This window comes from Euprymna scolopes, chromosome 23 (genome assembly GCF_053919585.1).
Source record: "Euprymna scolopes isolate OS-2025 chromosome 23, ASM5391958v1, whole genome shotgun sequence".
Lineage (NCBI taxonomy): Eukaryota > Metazoa > Mollusca > Cephalopoda > Sepiida > Sepiolidae > Euprymna > Euprymna scolopes.
Window position 1 is genome coordinate 48,877,864 of NC_136504.1, and position 23,877 is coordinate 48,901,740.

The following is a 23,877-nucleotide window of genomic DNA, read 5'->3' on the forward strand; positions in this document are numbered from 1 at the left end:
GAACAAAAAAAAATGTGTAATTAACTTTGTATGAACATAATAAACGCTTTAAAATAAGTGAAACCACTAAGAACTTAGCCAGTTAGGTAGAAAACGGACACTTAGAAAATCGATATTATTTAAAAAAAAAAAAATATTAAACAAGTAAAAATATTTTTAAAAAATATTATGGGGGGGGGCTATAGTCTATTTTAAAACAATATCTCGGTACTGGTCGCGGTAAGAGTTCCCTGCCGAACACCCTCCAAAAACAATGATGTCTCCCGTTTCTCGCGCAGCCGCAAAGGACATGTTTTAGTTGCCATAGTAACAACACTTTTTATCGACATTGTTTTACTGTTTAAAGACATTACTACACATTTATTAATATCTCACTTTTAATCACTTTTATCGACTTTTTAAAACTTTTTTTTGGTATTATTATACAAACACCGTGACAGGGTTAGGATTAGGGTTAGGGTTAGGGTTTAGGGTTAGGTTTAGGGTTAGGGTTAGGGTTAGGTTTAGGGTTAGGGTTAGGGTTAGGGTTAGAGGTTAGGGTTAGGGGTAGGGTTAATTCGCTGTCACGGTGTTTGTATAGTTTTACCTTTTTTTTTACTCTTTTTAAATGACAACGTTAATGTTTATGAATATTGAAATAAAACATTACTACACATTTATTAATATCTTTTTTTTTTCTTTACTGTTTATGTGTCAATTTTATCGACTTTTTTTTTTTTTACTGTTTATGTGTCAATTTTATCGACTTTTTCTTTTCTTATATTGAATATTGAAATAGAAGACATTACTACACATTTATTAATAATATCTTTTTTTTTTTTTTTACTGTTTTACTGTTTGTGTCACTTATCGACTTTTTCTTTTATGAAACTTATCGGCGGTTCTTGAAATTTACTTACCACAAAACTTGTCGGCGGTTCTTGCAATTTACTTACCACAAAATGATGATAGAATAATAAATTTACTTACGTTTAATCAATGTTATTTTCTTTTTTAAATAGCATTTTCTTTTTAAATGACGACGTTTTTACTGTTTATGAATATTAAAAGAAAAATAATTACTAAACATTTATTAATAAGAAAATGGATGCTAGTGCACTTATGATCCGCGCTATATTTTAAATCGTATTTCTAAGCTTAAAGTTTAATGTTCATAAACAGTAAAAACGTCGTCATTTAAAAAGAAAATGCTATTTAAAAAAGAAAATAACATTGATTAAACGTAAGTAAATTTATTATTCTATCATCATTTTGTGGTAAGTAAATTTCAAGAACCGCCGACAAGTTTTGTGGTAAGTAAATTTCAAGAACCGCCGATAAGTTTCATAAAAGAAAAAGTCGATAAAAGTGACACAAACAGTAAAACAGTAAAAAAAAAAAAAAAAAAAGATATTATTAATAAATGTGTAATAATGTCTTCTATTTCAATATTCAATATAAGAAAAGAAAAAGTCGATGAAATTGACACATAAACAGTAAAGAAAAAAAAAGATATTAATAAATGTGTAGTAATGTTTTATTTCAATATTCATAAACATTAACGTTGTCATTTAAAAAGAGTAAAAAAAAAAGTTTTAAAAAGTCGATAAAAGTGATTAAAAGTGAGATATTATTAATAAATGTGTAGTAATGTCTTTAAACAGTAAAACAATGTCGATAAAAAGTGTTGTTACTATGGCAACTAAAACATGTCCTTTGCGGCTGCGCGAGAAACGGGAGACATCATTGTTTTTGCAGGGTGTTCGGCAGGGAACTCTTACCGCGACCAGTACCCAATATCTCCTTCAAGAACGATCATAAAATGTGTTTTCAATCGATATTTATTCAATAAGGGACCAGTTTTCCTACCTAGCGAAAGGGGACGAGTTTTCCAGGGTCGAGTTTTCCCGAGACGAGTTTTCCCGGGACGAGTTTTCCGGGCACCAATAATGCACAGTGATTTTTTAAATCGTATTTCCACGTTTAAAGTTTTATGTGTGTGTGTTTTCTTTTTATTCAAGTGTAAGGTTAAAGTACATAACTGGTACAAAACACCCTCCCCTCCCTATGTTAAGAATGGCTTTTTAAATAATAACGTTATTATTTCAGCATGGATCACTCTTTGCATGAGTACCATTTTTTTTTAAACAAAAGTTAAAAATAATTTTATGGGGATGCGACTAAGACTCCCCACCACCACCACACACACAAACACACACTTTTTTCAGCGGATTTATCTAATGGACACTAGTCTACCAGATAAAAAAAAAAATGAAGAAAAAGAATATTTGTTGGGTACTCAGTTTTTAATGCAACGTTCTAGTAAACCTATCATCCATCTTAGAACAACCGACGTTTTTACGCCAATTTTTTTTTTTTTTTTTTAAGATTATGGCACTTCTGTAGTATGCGGACGGTGGTCATTGTTGGGGTGGGCAATAACTCCACTTTCTTCTGGGTCAAATAACACGGCAAATAAGTAACAAACAAGATTATCCCCAAAAAAAAAAAAAAAATTGGCGGACGTTTAGGAAATTGACTCTGACCTCTAAATTCCACAATTTACACTTTTTTCACGATAATCTAATCGATTATAAATTTAACTTTCAGATTAAAAAAAATATTTTTTTATCGTCTGGAATTAGTCTTCAATTATAATGTCCGTCGAGAAAAATATTGCGACTCTCTCACGCGACCGGTAGGCACCTCCAAAAGTCACCACAGAATTACCCCCCCCCCCATGTAAAACGATGTAACTTTAATATAAAGTAATATTATCAATATAACTTTTGTACCATTTAAAAGAAGGGCAAAAGAAATTAGTAATATTTTTTTTTTCATCGTATGAAAATAATGAAATTGCGAGACGAAAATCGTGTTTACATAATTATCGCTTTAAAATAACGTTCCCATGTAGTAAGCATTTCGAACGTGACAACATACCCGCGTTTAATAAATCTAGCAAAAATCAACTAACTGTCAGATTTTCGTGAAATTTTCAATACTTATCCATTTTAGAATGAAATTACATATAAAATGCAGTTTTCGTAAAATATACGAGGGGAAATAATTTTTTAGTATGTGCCCCCCCCATATTTATTTTTTCGAAATTTGAACCAAATATATTTAAATCTATCCTATTTATTATGAAACATAAGAGTTCAAATAAGTAAAACATTTATTTTTTAAAAATTTAAATACACGTATTGAACAAAAATTTACCTTGAAGTTGCAATTAAAAAAATGATATAAATTTAATAGTTTTTTTTTTTTAAATGGCGTTTTTTTTTTGTTTTTTGTTTTTTTTCGAATTAATATATACTATAATCAGTTGAATTGCCAAGAAAAAGAAACTTTGTAAACATTAATTTTTAAAAGATTAAAACGATTAAACTTCCATTATTTCAAAATGTTCTGTTACATAGATTTTTAATGAATTGTGTTTAATTTTCTTTTTTTTAATATTAAGTTTTAATATAAACATGGCCCTTGTCAGCTATTTTATCTTAAGATTAAAACCGATTTGAAAATATTATTGCGCAAATATTAAGCACTTTGTAGGGCCCTCTCATATTTTGTTTGTCTCTTTTTACCGAACCAAAATATGGAAGCTGTAGTTAAACAAATGAACATTCAGTAAAACCGCATTTCATATTCAATATACAAATGTTTATAATATTATTAATCATTAAACTGTAAATCTTAAAACCTAACAAAATTATAACAAAGATTAATTATTAATTGCAGTTTGAAGTATAACGTGACCGATACTGCACCAGCCACACCGGGTGTCCTTAACCTTGTCAGATTCCACCCGATATGACAGGTGTTCTTTCGATCGTACATTGTCCCGTCACAAGTTGGCCTGTTGATCGTCTTCACCCACTGTGTTTTCATGGTGGGGCGCTTTGCCTCTCGATCGAATCGTCTCCTACCCTGTGTAGGTAGTCTCTGGTTACATCAATAACACTGTTGGTCCTTGCGGCTTGCTGCAAAATGAAGAGTCCTCACCACAAACAAACAGAACTCCGGTTTATAGCAATAACAAAGTATTTATTAATTTCATTACTTCATAACAGCTACTGTCTAAATTGAGGTGAATGACTATAGCAGTGAAACGATGTAAGACCAGACCAGTAAAGTCACAGATTTCCCATTAACACAGGCTAGTTAACATCATAACATCAAGCCCTGAAGGCTCCCAAATCGGGAGCGCTTGACCAGCCCAGCCGTTCAGTTTGCTAGCTACAACTCTACTCTTTTTAGAATTCCTTTTTCTAACTCCAACCCCTTTTCCCCACCTCTCTTTCAGAGAGTGGTTACAAACACCCTTTCTTTCTTCCTCTTAGAGCTTATCTCTATCAAACCTCAAACCTGCACCGAGGTTTTTACTTATTATCAAATTAGGAGTGATTAGTCATTCCAGGTCGAACAATGCCTGGCGGCGACCTTTACCTATGACCCCCATTCTAAGTTGTCAGCCTTAATCAGCTAAGGGTCTCTGGATCTCTTCATACCTCTCAACAGAGGTTTTAAAAACAACCTTTCATGTTAACAGATATATAACGACAATGAGATAAAAACAATTATTTCTCTTTCTGACAAAATCCCATAGACATTTCTGTTTTATCCCAATCAGACATCAACACCCCCTCTTCTGTCCTCTCTTCCTCTATCCTGTCCGGTCAAACACCTCCTCTCACCGCAATATGCACCTCGCTGCATGCATTTATGACACCAATAGTGTCATAGGAGAAGATAAACAAACGTTTTAAAAAATCATTAAGTCGCTTCTGCTTTTCCATCGTTCGTATAGTTAACACAAGTCTGACGTCATGGAATCATGCTTTCTTTTCTTTTCTTCCACATTGTTTTGGAGGTATCGGTGTTTATTTCCGCCTAAAAATGCGGGTGAGGGTAAATCTTTTACTTTCTTTGCAAATCGCATAGTTATAGTGAATGGTATATGACTTATTTCAAACAGTTTTTTATTGTATATGTTCCCAGATCCTGCTGCTGTATTCGATATTCCACTTTTTACAGATCGTCCATTGGAGTTATTTTCACATTTCCTTGTGTCACATTATATAGTAGCTGTCCACCAACAGAACCTTACAGTTTAATGTCAAGTGGCTCACACTCTCTACTTTCAGTATGACAGAAACTGGACTTGTTGCCATTGCTAGGACCAGTGAATGCCTCTTTGAATGCGGCACTATATAATTATTTATATATCAAATAAAAACATAATATATATTTATCTGAAGACAATACGATATTATATCTTCTAAGAGTTTTAGTTGTTAATATTTTACAGAGTAGGTGTAGATTATGAAGCACCTGTTATGAAAATGACTTTAGCTCCAAACCCTGTCCCATCGCCACAATGTTGCATACCTTTGCCTGTTTTAAAAGTATTTTGATATAATGTACTATGATAAACTCATCGCACTTGTCCTCCCTCAACGTACATACCCCCGATATATGCGCTTAGCAACAAAATCACACTCCTTTGAGGTTTTTGAGTATGCTGCAAATGAATACCACAGTAATGTCCTATTTTTACATTTAAATTAAAAATTTCCAAAAATATTCAATTAAAACGATTGTGTATATAAAAATTTTAAAAACATGTTTTTTGCGTGATGAGTAAAAACATCTGACAATAATACAACAGGTCCAATTTTACTGTAATTTGCTGTATTCCATTTTCTGTAAAATTTTGCAAAAGATCCATTCTTGGCGCTCCAAGAATGGATCTTTTGCAAAATTTTACGGAAATTTTCTTATAGTTGGGATTCTTTCACGCGAGACGACGCGAATGAAATAGATTGGATGAGAGGGGGGGATGAAAGAGGTGAGGTAAGAAAGTTCCCTTCATAGTCCTTTTTTTTTCTTTTTTTTAGACGGGAATAAACACCAGTCGTATGAAAGAGTCGTAATATTTTTCTCAGTGATGGTCACAAAGTATGGGTTCAATTTAGTAGAACGTTATAATTGAAAACTGATCCCTGACGATAAAAGTCATAAAAAATATAAATTTTTTTTTTTTTTTTTTTAAATCTGAAAGATAAGTTTGTAATCGATGAGATTAACGTGAAAAAAAAAAAAAAAAGTGTAAACTGTGGAATTTAGAGGTGGGGATCAATTTCCTAAACGTCCGCCAAAATTTTTCTTTTAAAGTTAATATTTAAATATTTTTAAGGGTGTTCAGTTTCTAATGTAACATTCTAGAAAATCGATCACCCAGTTTAGAACCACTCGATGTTTTTAGGCTAAATTTGCTAAATTTAGCCTTCTTTAGAAGCAGTTTGACCTTCAAAAATTCTTTTTGTAGAAATTTGGCTTCAAATTTGCCTCATGAATACAGCTTTACAATATGCTCAATCCAGTACATAGAACAAGTTATGTTTATGTGAGCATGCCATGTCTATTCAGAAATATTCAAAAGCAAAAATTGATAAACTTTGTTGATGATGCGCGAAAACAAACATGGCGACCAGTGAAAACAATACGGAATAAAGACCTGAATACCCCTAAAAATCAACGTTTTAAAGCTAAGTCTTTAGTTGGTACTCTAGCGTGCATTCATTGGTCTTGGGTTGTAAATGCCGGGTGACACAACTTGAAGAATACATATTGAAAAGAATGAAAAAACAAATTCCTCCCGGTAAAACCTTTATAAATGTCGGATGATGAAACATGAAGATAACCATAAATATATACAGTGACACCAAAAAAGAAGGTCCGCACTTGTCATTTTATTTTCAAAAACCACAAATTTAAGCTGAATTGAATGTAACTGTTTAAACAACTTATACCTCATTTGATTCGCCTTTTATTCCTCTATAATTTTACCTGTTCATATTTGACTTTTAATTGAAGTATTCTAGTGTTCATGCCAAAAAAAAAAATTAACTTCAAATCGAGAAGACAAAAAAAAAGAAACTCCACAGCTTGAAACCAGCTTAAAATATCCACCTTTTAGGCAACAAAGTATAATAATAATTATAGAAACTCATTCGATCATTTTCCATTTCACTGCCACTGAATGTGGGTCACGTGATCTGAACCTGAGTAAGTCTTACTGAAAACGATGAAAGAACTTTATTCATAGTAGATCCAAACGTATAGGGAAGTAAAGATTGCTCGACATAAGCACTGGCCTCCAGAGGCTGTGAATAGGAAGAGAGATCTTCTAGTTCCTTCTGTATAGCCAGTTGGGAACTTAATTACTCAGGCTCCATCTGCTCCTTTTCCTCATTCGATACACAGGAAACCTGTAGTTTGCAGATGCAATCTCAATATCGTTTATGTACTCCAAAATTTCTTGGTGGAATACTGAAAATGTAGCAGAAGTAATTTCTACACCACAGGATAATCGAAGCTTTCTCTTGATTTTCATCTTTAGAATGGAGATCCTGTTCAACTGCTGCTCCTTGGAAGCTGCCGCAGTTGATGTATTTCCATGACGTGTTACAAAAGTGAACAAAATCCAGTCATTTATTTGTTGCTGATAACGCCGTTCGACATTCCCTTAGAAATTCGTGATGATGAGTATTTTTTTGCAAATTGTTGTAAAAAAAAAAAAAAATCACTTAACACCGTGTGTAGCTGGCCTGAAACGAGGTTGCAACAAAAATACTTCCTTCGCAATTTTCTTCTCGGTCTCTTAACTACAAGTAACAAAAAAAGATAGTAACTCTCCACTAGTAAGGAAGGTTTTAATAACCAATGAATCTTTCTCTATTAGTATAAATATCCACCAAACTATCGTTCGGCTTGGACGTTAGAAGATCCTCCTTTGCCCTAGCAGTTACACTTGGAAAGTTAGGCCATTATTTACTGCAATATTTTTTTATACTTTGGCAACCCAAGTTATTTCTCTTGTGTTTACGTTTTGTCCGAAAAAATATGGCTGACCATTTTTTTTTTTTTTTTTTTTGTGAATCATAGTGTTGGAAATTTATCCTCTTTCAGATAAATTCGACGCGAAACTAATAGTCTGCAGAAAAAAATAAAAGCATGAAATAAAAAGGCGGGGGGGGGGGGTAAAGAATAAATTAGAAAGGTCTTGTTTTAAAAACGAAGAAGAGATTTTATTTACAATAAGTTGCAAATTTTTCCTTTTGCAGGTACTAAATACAAAAACAAAGAATGTCAGGTAACAAAATATAATACAAAAAAAAGCACTGGTTCTTATATTGAAAATGTCATATCAACGAACGAATACAGTATTAAAAAATTCAAAAAGGAGTATTTCCTAATCACCCTCTCATTAAATACAATAAATTTTAAGGAACGTACTCACAAAGTTGATGGCAGGCAGCACATGTGCTTTTTTTGGTCAATTTAAAGTCTTTGAAATTACTCTCCTTCAAAATACATGCATACCGTTGCTGCATAAATAAAGTTTGCAGAAGTTTGCATCGTTGCGACCAAGTATTCTTTTGCCAAGCTATACTTCTTTAGAGGAAAAACTCGGGAAAATCCTCAGGGAAATCCTCATCTACGACAGGCAATGAATCTACATCCAATCTCCTTGCCACAGGAATCCAAAAGAGGCTGATTTTCGCTCTGGAACCAGTGACGTCATTGCCCTTTTATTCAAATTAAAGGGGGTTTCGTACAAACCTAAGTTCAATAAAAGATACAAAATACAGAAAATCAAATATAAAAACCAGAATAAAAATATAATAAACGTATACACATGGATGCACAATTGTTGGTGCAAAAGAAAATATAGAAATATGAGATTTTTGTAATAATGCAGTAATACTAAATATAGGAGTCTCGAACCCAACCCTTTATTATTATTACGGGGGTACCATGTTCAGACTCCAGCAAGGCTTTGGCACATAGTTGCTGATTCTCTGTTTTGAATGTTAATTGTCAGCAACTGTCCCAAAGCCTAGCTGGAGTCCGAACACGGTACCCCCGTAATAATAATAAAGGGTTGGGTTCAAGACTCCTAACAAATGGTTCCCCAGTTCGATACAAAACACCTGATGAAGGCCGGAGGGCAAAACGGCTGAAACGTTGTGACTATAACAACGAAGATGAGGAAGTCAGTCCGACAATCTCAATCAATGTCTACAACTTTGTCCGCCAGACGAGTATGAATACAGCGGTTTTTTTTCTTTTAAACAAGCGGTCAGTCGTGGCTAGATTGCCGCACAGCGAAGTTGGGCCCGTCAGCAGTCCAACCCAACTCAGCAGCAGTCATGTCCACGCAGAACAGTTTAGACTACCTTCCCGACAACAGCCAAACCCAGCAGTGGCAGCAGCAACCACTCGCCATCAATGCACTCGATTCTTAGCAGTCCAGCTTCTCAAGCTACCATGCGTCTCCCATAGTCACTAGCGACGACCTTGTAGCCTGCCAGTTCAAACACCAGCTGGATTCCAACCCTCGGCCTAAGACCTGCTACTACCATTCAGTTTCTTTACGAAATTAAACCTGAACAGATTTATATTCGTTCACGACGGTACCCACTGCGTTTGTCATCTCTTCTTTGCCATTGTTGTTTTTTTTTTGTCTTTTTCTTGCCTGTGTCGTCTTTTAGTTGTAGGGACGATTGTCACCAACATTCGGCCCTGCAACAATGGTATTTATCTCTCCCTCCCATGGTGAGAAATGTGACATTAGGGTCAGAAAGTGGAGTTGATAAGCCAGCATCCACAAGGAGGAGCAGTCAGGCCACTGACAATTGTTATAAAAATCTTAGAAAATGAGTATAAGCAGATAATGAATAAGGTGCATGGTATAATTTACTCTTCCGAACGATGAAAGTTTAAATCTCAGTGCAGACGATACTAAGAACACAATAATGAGCTACCCAAGACTTCTACTCAGCCATGGCTGATGCAACAAGAACAAGCTGTCTCCCCCATGGATTACATAAAAGGTTCTCGAGTTCGACAGAAAGATTCCGAAGTTCAACAAGATACACCTGAAGGAGGTCAGAGGTTACATCGAGTTAACCATCATGAAAATAATACCCAGACTGAGAGAAGACTACTCATGCCTGAGATTATCCTGTACCTTTACAAGGCTATCATTCGCCCATGCATGGAGTATTGTTGCCACATCTGGGCTGGTGCATCTACCACTAGTCTCTCCCTCTTAGATAAAGTCCAAAAACGAATTATCAATCTAATCGGTCCCACTTTATCAACTAAGCTCCAGCCCCTGTCTCATCACCGCAATGTTGCATCACTGTGCCTGTTTTACAAATATTTTAATGGAATGTGTTCTGATGAACTCGTTACACTTGTACCTCCTCGACCTCCTACAAACCCGCTTAGCAATAAGATCTCACCCCTTCACTGTTGTTGTCCCTAAATGCCAGAAAGCTTTCTATTCTAATAGTTTCTTCCTTCAAACAGCTAGACTTTGGAATTCCCTTCCTGCTGCCTGCTTCCCTGACTGTACTGATATGCAGAAGTTTAAATGTAACATAAACAAATATTTTATTAATCTCTCCTAGACGTGGCCCCAAATAGTAGCCCCTTACATCCAAGTGGCGATATGCTTCGTAAGGGATGAACATGGGTAAAGAAAATAAATAAATAAATAAAAAACAGATGTCAGAATAATTTAAAATAATACAAAATATCAATCCTCAAAAATTTAGAAGCAAAGATTTCCAAGTTCAGCAAGATACACTAAAAGATGGTCAGAGGTCGGGTATAGGGTTGATGCAAAGAGAACAAGCTGCTTCCCTCATAAAGGGTTCTCGAGTTCAACAGAAAAATTCCAAAGTTCAACAAGGTACACTCAAAGATTGTCAGAGGTTATATCGGAAGAAAAACACTCAAGATGAGAAAGATAGTCCACATAATCTAAATAACACAAAAGCATCACTTGTTGCAATGTCTGCCTAGGATGTTCCGTTTACTAGTCGTTAAGGAGGCATGGCATTGTTGGTTTCAAATCAACAAAGTTCATGTAATTTTAAAGTGGCTGATGAGCAGATGAGGGTTGCCAAAAGAGAATTCAAAAACTATATATGGCATGGTTTGGAGTCAGTGGAGAAGAATGTCTTGTTTTGAATTGAAAGCCATGTTTAGTTTTAAAAGAGTTTCTGGTGGGTAGCTAATCTGTATAAGTCCTGGAATGAAAAAGAGTTTTCGGTGGATAGTTAATCTGTATAAGTTTTGAACTTTAAAACTTTGCCGATGAAGAACAAAGATCAGGTTTGTATTACGATACACAGATTCGAAAAAGTTGTCAAAAAACAAATATATAACAAAAAAATGTTATCGAAGGCAAGATAAGTTATTTTTCTACTTAACTGGAAACTTTTTTAGTGTTTTTATTTAATGTAACATGTTTATTCAGCTCGAAAAACATACAGTGTTTACTGATGTATTCGAAAATTTAAAATGGCGCCTGACTCACTTTTGAACATGGTAAGTTTGGGAAAAAAAGTTAAAAATAAGACACTATAAAAATACTGTTAGAAGTCCATCGAATATGTCAGCCCATGCCACGGTAACATATTAAGTGAGTTTCTAACAGTATTTTGCATAGTATTTTTTTTATTTTTAACTCATTTTCCCAAACTTACTTATGTGTATAGTAAAACAAACCCCAAAGATCTTTCTCGTGTGGACATGAAAAAATTATGTGCGGGAATTCTAAAATATTCAATATTTGTATGGAGTGGTTGTAGAACATGGCTCCATTTGATTGGTCACTTCCTATCGCTAGTGTCTCTAAATAGAACCTTCCTTTTTTTTCTTTTTTTGATCATGCTTTTCCATTGTTTTTAATGTTTGAAGATAAGTCTCCGTGCTGCTTTGGTTACTTGGAAACTGAGTTAAAAATCCATTTATGACAATCAGCCCAACAGGTGCGGGGCCAGGAGCTGACTTGGGACTGAGGTATGCCACTAAGAGGTTCACCCTCCCAGGTCTTGCCACCTGGAATCGTTTTTTTTATTTTTTTTAGATGAGGAAACCCAACTTCCAAAAAAAGAAGACTCAGGATCGGAGCAAAAATACAGCTTGTCTTTTAGTGAGAGGACAGAACAGACATTACATTTTGCTGCTGTTGCTGCTAGATCAGGCTGTCTGAAAATATTGGCTTAAATGCACTTCTGTTTTTCGTCAATGATGTGAGTTCTGTGATATAAGCATTGATTTAATTTGAAATAAAATACATATAAGATATCAAATAAAATATGTATAATATACGTTTGAAGCTAAAACAACCCATTATTACAAAATAAAGACATTTAAACGATTAAACCCGGTTCTCCAACTTCCAACGTAGACCCCTACTACCATGTCTCCTTCTCCAACATCAGGGGTCTACGTTCTAACCTTCCAGAGGTTGAAACTCAATTACAGGAGACTAAACCAGGCCTTTTATTTTTAAGCGAAACTAGCATTGGACAGGCTATTTCCCTAGAAGAGTTCGCAATTAAAGGATACTCTAACTTAACTTCTAAATCTGACCCCCAAGATCGCCATGGGTATGGAATATGTGCCTATATTAAAGCTGGCTTTCCATGTGGTAGGGACATCTCCAGAGAAGATCCTAACTTACCCCATATGTGTTTCCGAGTTGCATTAGCTCACAGTACTGCATTTATATTTACTCTCTATCGCCCCCACAACAGCGGAGTTACTATCTTTAAAAACATATCTGAGAAAATTGACCAAGTCCTATCTGCTTATCCTTCAGCTAACATTCACGTATGTGGAGACTTCAATGTTCACAACGTGGAATGGTTGACCCACTCAAACAAGACCGATGATGAGGGAGGTTCTGTCATGATTTCAACAACATGGCAAAAAAAAAAAAAAAAACATACTGAAGATGAAGTTTTGCTTCGAAATACATTTATGAATTTCAATATAAATTTCAAACAAAATAAATGTCTGTTTATTTTGTAATAATGCGTTGTTTTGGCTTCAAAAGTATCTAATACGTATTTTATTTGATTCAAACTCAACCAGCGCTTCTAAGGAACAAAAAATCTTAACATATAAGATATGTTTATTGCGTTGTGATTTGGCGTTCAAACATATCTTATATGTATTTTATTTTATTTCAAATTCAATCAACGCTTCTATCATGGAATCCAAATCCCTGATGAAGAAAAAAAAATGTACAAAATTCTGAGGACGGAGTATGATTTTGAAATATATAAATTTCAAACAAATAAATATTTATTTTCATAATAGTGCGTTGCTTTTAAACGTATCTTATACTATTTCATTTTACTTCCGTTTTTTTTTTTTGTTTTTTTTAACTCTTTGCAAAACTCAATCATGAAATAAGAGTGAGAATATGTAGTTATAGTAAGCCCATAGAATCATTCAGCCCGGCTAGCTCAGTCGGTAGAGCACAGGAGACTCTTAATCACGGGGTCATGGGTTTGAGCCCCACGTTGGGCGACTAAATGACTTTACTACTTGTTTAATGTTTCTCCTAACTCTTGATTGATTTAAACCAAACCAAAAACAAAATCGACAGTGTCCCTCTCTCTCTCTCTCTCTCTCTCTCTCTCTCTCACACACACACTCACTTCCCTACTGGCTTTGTGATTAAAAAAGCACCAAACAATAATATTATAACTCTTTCCTTTTGCAAAGATCAATCAGGGACGGAAATGAAAACAACAGAATCGACTACAAGACGACCAACCCAAAGCACTATGAATAAATGAACAACGGACAACCCAACCAAAACTCATGACTTTATTTAAATATATATACAACTTGAAGCATAAAACCATCTTCCAAAATACTCGGATTTGGCCTTAAATAATCCAAAGAGGATGATATGCCGTAAAAAGAATTTAAAAAAATAAAATAAAATAAAATTTGCTCTTCTTTAAAAGTTTGAAGCAGTAATGATTAATAAAAACAATCCGCCCAACGTGGGGCTCGAACCCACGACCCCGAGATTAAGAGTCTCGTGCTCTACCGACTGAGCTAGCCGGGCTGCTGCTAATAGCTGTTAATAATAGCTTTCTAATGTTTTTATATTTCATAATCATTGGTAAACAAAAAAATAAATTTTTAACGTGAACTTTCAACCCACGACTCCAATATTAACAGTCTCCGTTTAAGTTAGGCGGGCTAAACGATAAAAACTGTTAACTATAGCTCCCTATTCCTATGTTTATTTCATAATTCAGTATTAGTACCTATTTACTATGCCTCCCCACGGGACAGAGTTAGACACCAGGGTCGTTTTTTAACGTGTAGACCAAAAAGTAATTCGCCCAACGTGGGGCTCGAACCCACGACCCCGAGATTAAGAGTCTCGTGCTCTACCGACTGAGCTAGCCGGGCGGGATGAAATTACTCACCTGATTAGCGCTACATATTTTTACTGTTGTTCTATAATCTAGATGTTTTTATGATTAATATTTATTCTTTTTATTATGTAACTATTTAAAATTTATATTTAATTACTTTTCAAGAAGTTTAAAAAAATGAAAATGAAAAAGGAAAATTAGTATCATTATTATTTTATTTTATTTTTTTTTTTTTTGCTGTTGTTAAAACAAACACAAACAAGAATCGGGCTGACGTAAGCATACAAGCAACGCAAATGTACTTTTTTGAAAAATCATCTAGTGCCAAGGCTTTCATATCTGCCGGATATTTCTTTTCTTTTTATCATTTTCAAATAAATTGTGACAAAATATTTCCTTTTAAAAAATGCCGGGAAAACTAAGGAATTTTCTAGAGTTATCGTTCTTGATTGTAACTTTTTCGCTGATAAAACTTTGTTGTCATTAAATTTACACAAGCCTTGTCTATGGTGTTTAGACTAGGATTAATGTTTTTGAATTTCTTTTGTCCTTCATCAGAAAAGGAATCCTTCCAGACTTGTACTTTGTTGGAGCTTGGTTTAGAATTACGCTTATTTAAAAACAAAAATCCGTGTAATCAACCGTACTGTCCGTCCGAGGTTTGCGGCTCTCGTGTTTATGTAAATTCGAACTGGCGAACTGAAACGAAATAAATATATTCTTTACAAGACTTGTTAGTTTTGCTTAGAACGTTTTGGAGGAAAAAATTAATGTATTATTACGAGAAACAAGATTTTTTTAATACTTTTTTTTTCTGTCTGGAGATGGTTTCTCATTTAATAATATTAAAATAAATAAATAAATAATAAAAAAAAAGTAAAGCCATTTTTATTGCCTATACATTTTATATCGTGTTTTACACCATCAACATTTCTTTTAGCCACTTTTTTTTTATTCAGCTACGTGTCCATACTTTATTTCCTTTTTTTAATTTTTTATTTTATTTCCCCCTTACATCTTTGTTGTTGTTGTTGTTGTTGTTGTTGTTGTTTTGACGACATGACAAGAATATGAAACTGAAATGAAGCGTATTTTGATTTATTCTAGTTAACTCGGTTGGTAGAAGACACGACAGATAAAAAATCGTTTCCAGGCCCACATTTAGCTGATTAACTTTTTGGCATTAAGTATGAAATAAGAATAAGAATATGTAGTTATAGTAAGTTGGCCGAATCATTCAGCCCGGCTAGCTCAGTCGGTAGAGCACGAGACTCTTAATCTCGGGGTCGTGGGTTCGAGCCCCACGTTGGGCGATCATAATTTTTACTACTTATTTCGGATTGATTTCTGAAAGAATCTTGGCCCCCTCACACCGAGCAAAGTGTAGTCTCTGTACGATCATCCACTTTACAGTAGGAGAAAATCACAGTGAGTTTAAAATCGTCGGTGCTTATGCACTTATGTTACGGTGCTATTTTAAAAATCGTATTTTCAAGTTAAATTCGAGTTTTTCGATGTCTTTTTATTATTAATATTGTTAGATGAAAGTACAGAATAGTTATAAAACTCCATTCTCCTCCCCATTTTAAGAATGACGGTACTCGTGCGTGCACTTAGTGATCCGTGCTGAAATACTAACGTTATTATTTTAAAAGCCATTTTTAACATGGGGAGGGAAGGGTGTTTTAAACAAAAAAAACATCATAAAACTTTAATTATTTGGAAATACGATTTTAAAAATAGCGCGGATCAGTAAGTGCACTAGCGCCAGAATGGCTTTCTAAATAATAACGTTATTATTTTAGTACGGTTACATAAACTCCCTCTCCTCCCCATGTTAAGAATGGCTTTCTAAATAATAACGTTATTATTTAAGGACAGTAGCATAAGTAAAGTACCAAATCTTGGATTAAATACATAAAAGAAAATATTTAGAAGCTCGTCAAAATTAAAAAGAAATTATATCTAGATTTAAAAATAGATAAGGATCCTCAAATTAATTTTCGTCAACTTCCTAAAAAAAATGAGAGTTCACTTCTTTTTTTTCTTTTTTTAGGCGATAAAGTGTAAATACACTGATAAAAAAAGAACAAAAATAATTTAAAGTGGCGGTGGGGGTGGGGGGAGGATGGTCGCATAAACGTAGTGTGATTCCCTATTTTCAAATTTTTTTAAAAAATATATTTTACTACAATAAAGTGTCTTTATAACTTGCCTATTTATTACTTTTTTTTTTTAATTTTTTACAAGGTGGTCACCACTTATCAAAGCCCGGAAGCCACTCGGGGATCAGGGTTATTGCGTGTACACTGTACAGACAGTACGTTAGTGTTGAGATTTGATAAAGTGGTTTTACTTAAGAGGGCGGTTCATCAGGAATTTGTTTATGTTGGACTTGAAGACATCCAGGTTGTAGTAAGGTGGGAAATAGGCAGATGGAACAGAGTTCCACAAGCGTGCAGTCGTGCAGTGCAGTCGTGCACTGCATTTCTAAGAAAGAAGCTTTCTTCATGGAATCTACGTTTTAGTTTTGGCACAGATAAAGAGTGGGGAAAATTTCTGACAGTGGTTTCAGCTAGACGGGTGTTCTTCGTGAAAGATTGGCGAGGGGGGGCAGAGATTGGGGCTCAGACGAGCACTTGCCATGGAAGTAACAAAGACAGGCTCGCAACGTCTCTCTTGTGGGAGAGAGGTTGCAGGGAAGAGAAAAGGGCATCCCCACTAAGCCATGAAATCTATTTTGTACTCTGTCAAGGCAGGATAGGCTGTTTTTAGCAGCTCCTGCCCAGATGTGGCAACAGTACTCCCTACTCCACTACTCCATCCTTGGACGTACTTGGCTTTTATATAGATAGAGAATTGGATCAGCAGTGCCAGTGAGATATCTTCTGGAGCGGTAGAAGGATCCTACCATTTTTCCAGCTACCTTGGCAATAGGTATAAAGTGTAGAAGTACCAAAAAATCGATCTGTCGATTCTATGTTAACAAGTACCAAAGACTTATAGGCGGACGAATTCATACCCTCCCCTTATAATTTTTTTTTTAAGTAAAAGTGCAGACTGCAGCAGACCCCCCAAAAAATTATTTCAAATTACCACTAACTTAGTTTTTAGGGGTGCTGAAAACGAAAATAACGCTCAAAATTCCAGGAAACAAGTAGTAAATTATAATTTCAAAAAAGTGGATCACTTTTAATTTAACGTATAATGAGCACCCACTTTATGGCCACCTTTTTTGGGGGGTGGGAGGGTAAAAAAAAGCTTGTTTTCCGTAGGTTTTCGGGTGTGCCGAAAACGAATGTCGCATTTAAATTTTCCGCAAGTAAGTAGTTTTTCGGATATTAAGTAATATAATCCTTTATAATATAAGTGGTGTGTGTGTGTGTGTGTGTGTGTGTGTGTGTGTGTGTGTGTGTGTGTGTGTGTGTGTGTGTGTGTGTAGCCATGTTCTACGCGCAAGTGCGCGTATTTTTTTTTTTTTTTTTTGCACACTCCTCATATTTTTTTTAAACATTATTAATTGTTGGTTCACTTCTTTACTTCCAACTGTTGCCGCTAGTAATCGTTTATATATTTTAATATAACCTCGGAAATTGTGAAGTAAAAACCAAGTTTTAAAATGGTTTTGGTGCTTGTGGAGAGAGAGAGAGAGAGTAGGCGACAGATCGATTTTTAAAGATGTCATTTTTAGCAAAAACAATAGTACTTACTTAATTGTCATGTCGAAAGTCGTAATATATCCAAAAATTACGAAAATTCATCGAGTAGAACAACTGTTATTCTGTTTTTAGTTTTTAAAAAAAGTCTATCGCGTCTTTGGCCTAAAGTTGGACGCCATAACGATGTAATGTAAAACGTGCATCCTGGGTTATGTTCCCTGTGTGTGAAATCTTCATCGTCTACTTTCAAACGACTACGAAAAATGCAACTTTCCCCAATTTTCCGTAAAAATTACTTTTACCTTTCGATAGGTGTACAGTTTAATTAAGACATTAAAAAATGAAAATATCGAAAAAAATTTAAATTGTACGTATTCGTTTTGGAATGAAAATCTCTGAAAAAAAAATTCACCTTATTTGATCGAGTAGTTTTTTGTTTGTTTGTTTGTTTGTTTGGTTGTTTTTTTGGGGGGGGTTACAGCGGAAAAACACGTTTTTATGAGAGCGCGTTGAAGTCAGCCATTATAAAATTTATTGAGCACGCCACGGGGAGATAACTCCAGTTAACGCGCTGACACCCCTTCCCCATCTTTAATTCTAGCTTTTCTTCCTAAAAATCGAACATTTTGCTCGGTATCATAACAAATAGTTTTTTCGCTGTAAAAAAAAAAAAAAACTACTTGATGAAATTAAGTGAAAATTATTTTCGGAGAACTTTGTTGCATAACGGATACGTACAATTTTAACTTTTTTCGATATTTTCATTTTTTAATGTGTTGATTAAACTGTACAAGTACCAATAAATGTTATCAAAGGCAAGATAAGTTACTCTTCTACCTATCTGGAAAAGTTTTTAGTGTTTTTTTTTTTTTCACACAGTGATCACCACTTATCAAGGCCCGGAAGCCACTCAAGGATAAGGATTATTGCAAGTACATTACGTTAGTGTGGAGATTTGATGAAGTGTTTACTTAAGGGGGCGGTTCATTAGGAATTTGTTAACGTTGGACTTGAAGACATCCAAGTTGTAGTCAGGTGGGAAGCAGGCAGACGGAACAGAGTTCTACAGGCGTGCACTTCTAAGAAAGAAGCTTTGTTCATGGAATCCACGTTTTGATGTAGGCACAGATATAGAGTGGGGGAAATTTTTCACAGTGGATTCAGCTAGACGGGTGTTTTTCGTGAAAGATTGGCGAGGGGGGACCAGAGATTGGAGTTCAGACGAGCACCGGTGATGGAAATAACGATAAAACAAGTATAGGCTCGCAACGTCTCTTCTGTGGGAGAGAGGTTGCAGGGTAGAGAAAAGGGCATCCTCCACTAAGCCACGAAGTCTATTTTGTACTCTGTCAAGGCAGGGTAGGCTGTTTTTAGCAGCTCCTGCCCAGATATGGCAACAGTATTCCATCCTTGGACGTACTTGGCTTTTATATAGATAGAGAATTGCATCAGTAGTGAGATATCTTCTGGAGCAGTAGAAGGATCCCACCATCTTTCCAGCTACCTTGGCAACAGACTTGATGTACGTGTTCCATTTCAGATCAGGAGTAAAGGTCAAACCCAGAAGCTTGTCAAAACACGGGGCCTCACCCAGACGAGAGCCATCCATCACAATTGATGCCAGATGGGGATCAGAGCGTTGATGATATAAGGATAGGAGTTTGGTTTTGGATGCATTAAAGGTAACCAGTCACGTCTTCCCCCACTGAACCACGAGCTCAAGATCAGAGGAGAAAGAATCAGAGAGAACTTTGTCATTTACAGCCTTTGATGTGTTGCCGTAGATGGTCGTGTCATCAGTAAAGATGTCAATGAATGATTTAAGTATGTGTTTAGGGAGGTCATTGATTGATTTAATAACTTTAAAACGTGCAGTAGGTTCGAAAATCATACAGTGTTTATCGATATATTTGAAAAAGACAAATAGCGCTCTTAGTTCAATACGTTAAGTTTGAGAAAATGAGTTCAAACTATAAAATTATACAAAATACTGTTAGAAACCCATCAAATATATACTAGCCTATGTCACGTTAACATATATTAAGTGAGTTTCTAACAGTGTTTTGTATAATTTTTTAGTTTGAACGCATTTTCCCAAACTTAACGTATTCAACTAAGGCTTCGCCGCTATTTGTCATTTTCACATATATCGATAAACACTATTTGATTTTCAAACCGCTTACACATTTTAAAGTGAGTAAAACCACTAAAAACTTTTGCAGATAGGTAGAATAGTAACTTATCTTGCCTTTGATATCATTTATTTGTTATGTATTTGTTTTTTGACAATTTTTTTCGAATCTATGTGTATGGTAAAACAAACCCAACATTGCTTTTAGTTGAAATTTGCATACAAAGTAAATCAACTTTTTTTTTTTTCTTAATTAACATTGATTTTTTTTCTCAACTTTCAGATTTCGCCCTTTTAACGGAGAAGCACCGTAAAAATAAAATCCAAACGTTTTTATATGTTACTAGCCTATGTGACCGGCGTTGCCCGGGTGTTTGAAGGTGTATGTTGAACAAAAATAAAAAAAAGTGTTAGTAGGTAAGCAGGCTCGAACCCATACCACGAAGGAGGAAAAGAACATAAAAAAAAGTGACATTTTTGCCATTACGTCCATCACCAAACCAGAAGTAGCGAAGGTTTGAATTAAGGCTAGTCAATCGAAAAGAGGGGATGACTTTCAAAAATATAGGCAAAAAAAGCGACCCCTCCTTGTAGAAGAATGCCCAGTTGAGGGTGAAGGAATTAATGTTTTTAGCCAATCTTTTGATATTTGTCATCCGGAGGGTCGAGCTTCAAAACGATATTGATCTCATGAAAATCTGTCGCCTCTGTCAAAAGTTTTAGGCAGACATACATACATACATACATACATACATACATACATACATACATATATTTAAACAGGAAGGTGAGATTAAGATTATAGATTATGGTCAAAGTGTGGTTTGGCATCAACTAAAGACTTACCTTTAAAATGTTGATTTTTAGAGGTATTCTGATCTGTTTTGAACGAAGAGTTTAAAATTGTTGCCAACTAGTAGTTGTTATAATATTAAGACCTTTATTATCTAATGTATTCGTAAAAATTAAGTGCACACACAAAAACAAACATGGCGACTAGTGAAAACAATACGGAATACATTGGGTAATAAATGTTTTAATATCATATAAGCTACAAGTCGACAACAATTTTAAATGCGATATTCGATCAAATCAGACCCGAATACCGAGAGACAAAAGGTGCATGAGAACCAATAAGTGATTCTCAAGGTTTTACCTCGATATGTAATACTGCTATTAAAAAGAAAATAGCACACTTTATCATGTACTTACCTGTTTGGTAAAAAAAAGAACCTACACCAAAATTCACGCAAATCTATTCAGTATTCTTGTTTTTTAAAAAATAACCTTCTATATATATATTTTTTTTTTTTTTTTACATGGAAGTCACCACTTATCAAGGCCCGGAGGCCACTCGGGGATAAAGGTTATTGCGTGTAAAGTAATCAATGGGACAATATCGTTAGAAGTGGAGATATGATAAACCGCTCCCTTAAGTAAGACACTTTATCAGGAATTTGTTTACGTTGGACTTGAAGACATCCAAGTTGTAGTCAGATGGGTCACAGGCAAACGGGACAGAGTTCCACAGGCGTGCGCTTCTAAGAAAGAAGCTTTGTTCATGAAATCTCAGCTAGACGGGTATTTTTCGTGAAAGATTGGCGAGGAGGGTCCAGAGACTGGAGCTCAGACGAGCACTTCCCATGGAAATAACGATAAAACAACGACAGGGAGAGCAGTTGCAGGGAAGAGAAAAGGGCATCCCTCACTAGGCTACAAAGTCTATTTTGTACTCTGTCAAGGCAGGATAGGCTGTTTTTAGCAACCCCTGCCCAGATATGGCAGCAGTACTCCATCCTTGGACGTACTTGGCTTTTATATAGATAGAGAATTGCATCAGCAGTGGGATATCTACTGGAGCAGTAGAAGGATCCCACCATCTTTCCAGCGTCCTTGGCAACAGATTTGATGTACATATTCCATTTCAGATCAGGAGTAAAGGTCAATCCCAGAAGCTTATCAAAACATGGAGCCTGCCCCAAACGAGAACCATCCATTTCAACTGATGCCAGATGCGGATCAGAGTGTTGATGATGTAAAGATTGAAGCTTGGTTTTAGATGCATTAAAAGTAACCAGCCACCTCTTCCCCCATTGTACCATGCGCTCAGGATCAGAGGAGAGAGAATCAGAGAGAACTTTGTCATTTACAGCCTTTGATGTGTTGCCATAGATGGCCATGTCATCAGCATAGATGTCAACAAATGATTTAAGTATGTGTTTTGGGAGATCATTGCTGTAGATCAGGGAGAGAGTTGGGCCAGGATGAACCCTTGAGGGACACCAGCATTAATACTTTAGGCTTCTGATTTCTGCCCATCAACCACTACTCTTATGAACCTATCAGAGAAATGATTTAATAATTGAGAAAACATTTCCAGTTATATCATAGCTGGAAATCTTGTGAAGTAGGCCTTTATGCCATACCTTAACGAAGGCCTTTGATATGTCAAGAGCAATTGCCCTAGAAAGGAAGCCTTTGCCGAGCGATTCATTAATCCCATGAGATATAACCATTAGCACATCTGCTGTAGATCTGGCAGAACGGAAACCATATTGCATGTCACTAAGAAGGTTATTTCTGCTGAGGTGGTTGACTACTTCTATATTTAATACTAGCAGGGATACCCGGCGTTGCCAGATTGTGTTGCGGTAGTGTAGTAAGGGTGGAAATAAAATGCCCGGTTGGGGGGGGGGGATAACAGGGTGGAAAGAGGTGTTTAAAAAAACTGGTAGTAGATTGGAAGCCGTAACGTAAAGGAGGAAAAAAAAGGTGAGGTTTAAAATTAAAAAAAAATAACGTAACGCGTTAGTCGATGTCGCTATCGCGCAAGCGGAAGTTGCCTGCGTCGAATTTAAGCATAGTCAATCAAACGTACGATGGTTTAAATGCTTGGTATTTATTTGCTTCCCCACAAAAGCAAATTAGACAAAAGGTCGTTTTTCCAACCCCCAAAAATACTCTGGTAGTATCCCAAAAAAATAGTAATTGTCTCAGTACGAAGGGTTTCCCCTACATTGACCAAGGGCTAATTAACTTAAGTGAAGCATCAATCCCGGCGAAGAAATGCTTTGCCGCTTTTTCAAACAGTTTCACTTTATACGAAAAAAAACAAACGCCCGAGACGACACCACTGTGGGAATTTTGTTTAACTCGATCAAAAAAAGGAAAGAAAGGATGCCCGTTTGTGAATGCGAGATATTACGATCTGGGAAGTATGCGAAACTTTTTGCAGAATATAACCGACGGGATGACCCCCGTTGCCAAAAAGCCTTTCACGGACATACACAAATGGTCGTGCTCATTTTGCCTTTTATATATTAGACTAGCGGGGGGTACCCGGCGTTGCCCGGGTGCTTGTAGGTGTGTGTGTGTTTTTTTTGGGGGGGGGGGATAAAGAAGAAGCAAAAGGAAACTTAACTCTGTTTGAATATAAAAAAAATCGATAAAACACATCGATTTTAAAAATGGGAAAAAAAAATAAGGGGGGGTAGGGGCTTGGTGACAGGTCGGCTCGAACCCAGAGCCTTTACGCCCATAGGCTGAGACTGAATACCTGAGCTACAGCGACAGTCAATGCAAGAGCAATTAAAAAGTGAATGTCAATACATCGCAGTTTTTAATGAGGTCAAATTGTTTTACTGCGGGATAGTTGACGGTGGCGTTTACATCCGGTTCGAATCCAGTTTAACGTTTCAAAGTCGGGCAAATTAAATAGAGAGGCGACCAACATTGTTAAGTCGTAGATATTATCATTTAGACGTGATATAAAAAGTTTTAAAAATGAGCGACGGCCTCGAGAAACCGCTGGAAAAAAGCCTTTCTCAAA

The 23,877-nt window shown here is 35.7% G+C and overlaps 4 non-coding genes across 4 annotated transcripts; 2 read left to right on the top strand and 2 right to left on the bottom strand.

Moving 5' to 3' along the window:
- Positions 1-13,314: 13,314 nt before the first annotated feature.
- On the top strand, positions 13,315-13,389 carry Trnak-cuu (transfer RNA lysine (anticodon CUU)). The gene has a single exon. It is a non-coding gene; the product is annotated as a tRNA-Lys (tRNA).
- A 477-nt stretch (positions 13,390-13,866) lies between these two features.
- Positions 13,867-13,939, bottom strand: Trnak-cuu (transfer RNA lysine (anticodon CUU)). The gene has a single exon. It is a non-coding gene; the product is annotated as a tRNA-Lys (tRNA).
- Positions 13,940-14,219: 280 nt separating this feature from the next.
- Positions 14,220-14,292, bottom strand: Trnak-cuu (transfer RNA lysine (anticodon CUU)). Its single transcript has one exon. It is a non-coding gene; the product is annotated as a tRNA-Lys (tRNA).
- Positions 14,293-15,498: 1,206 nt separating this feature from the next.
- On the top strand, positions 15,499-15,571 carry Trnak-cuu (transfer RNA lysine (anticodon CUU)). Its single transcript has one exon. It is a non-coding gene; the product is annotated as a tRNA-Lys (tRNA).
- The last annotated feature ends 8,306 nt before the right edge of the window (positions 15,572-23,877 follow it).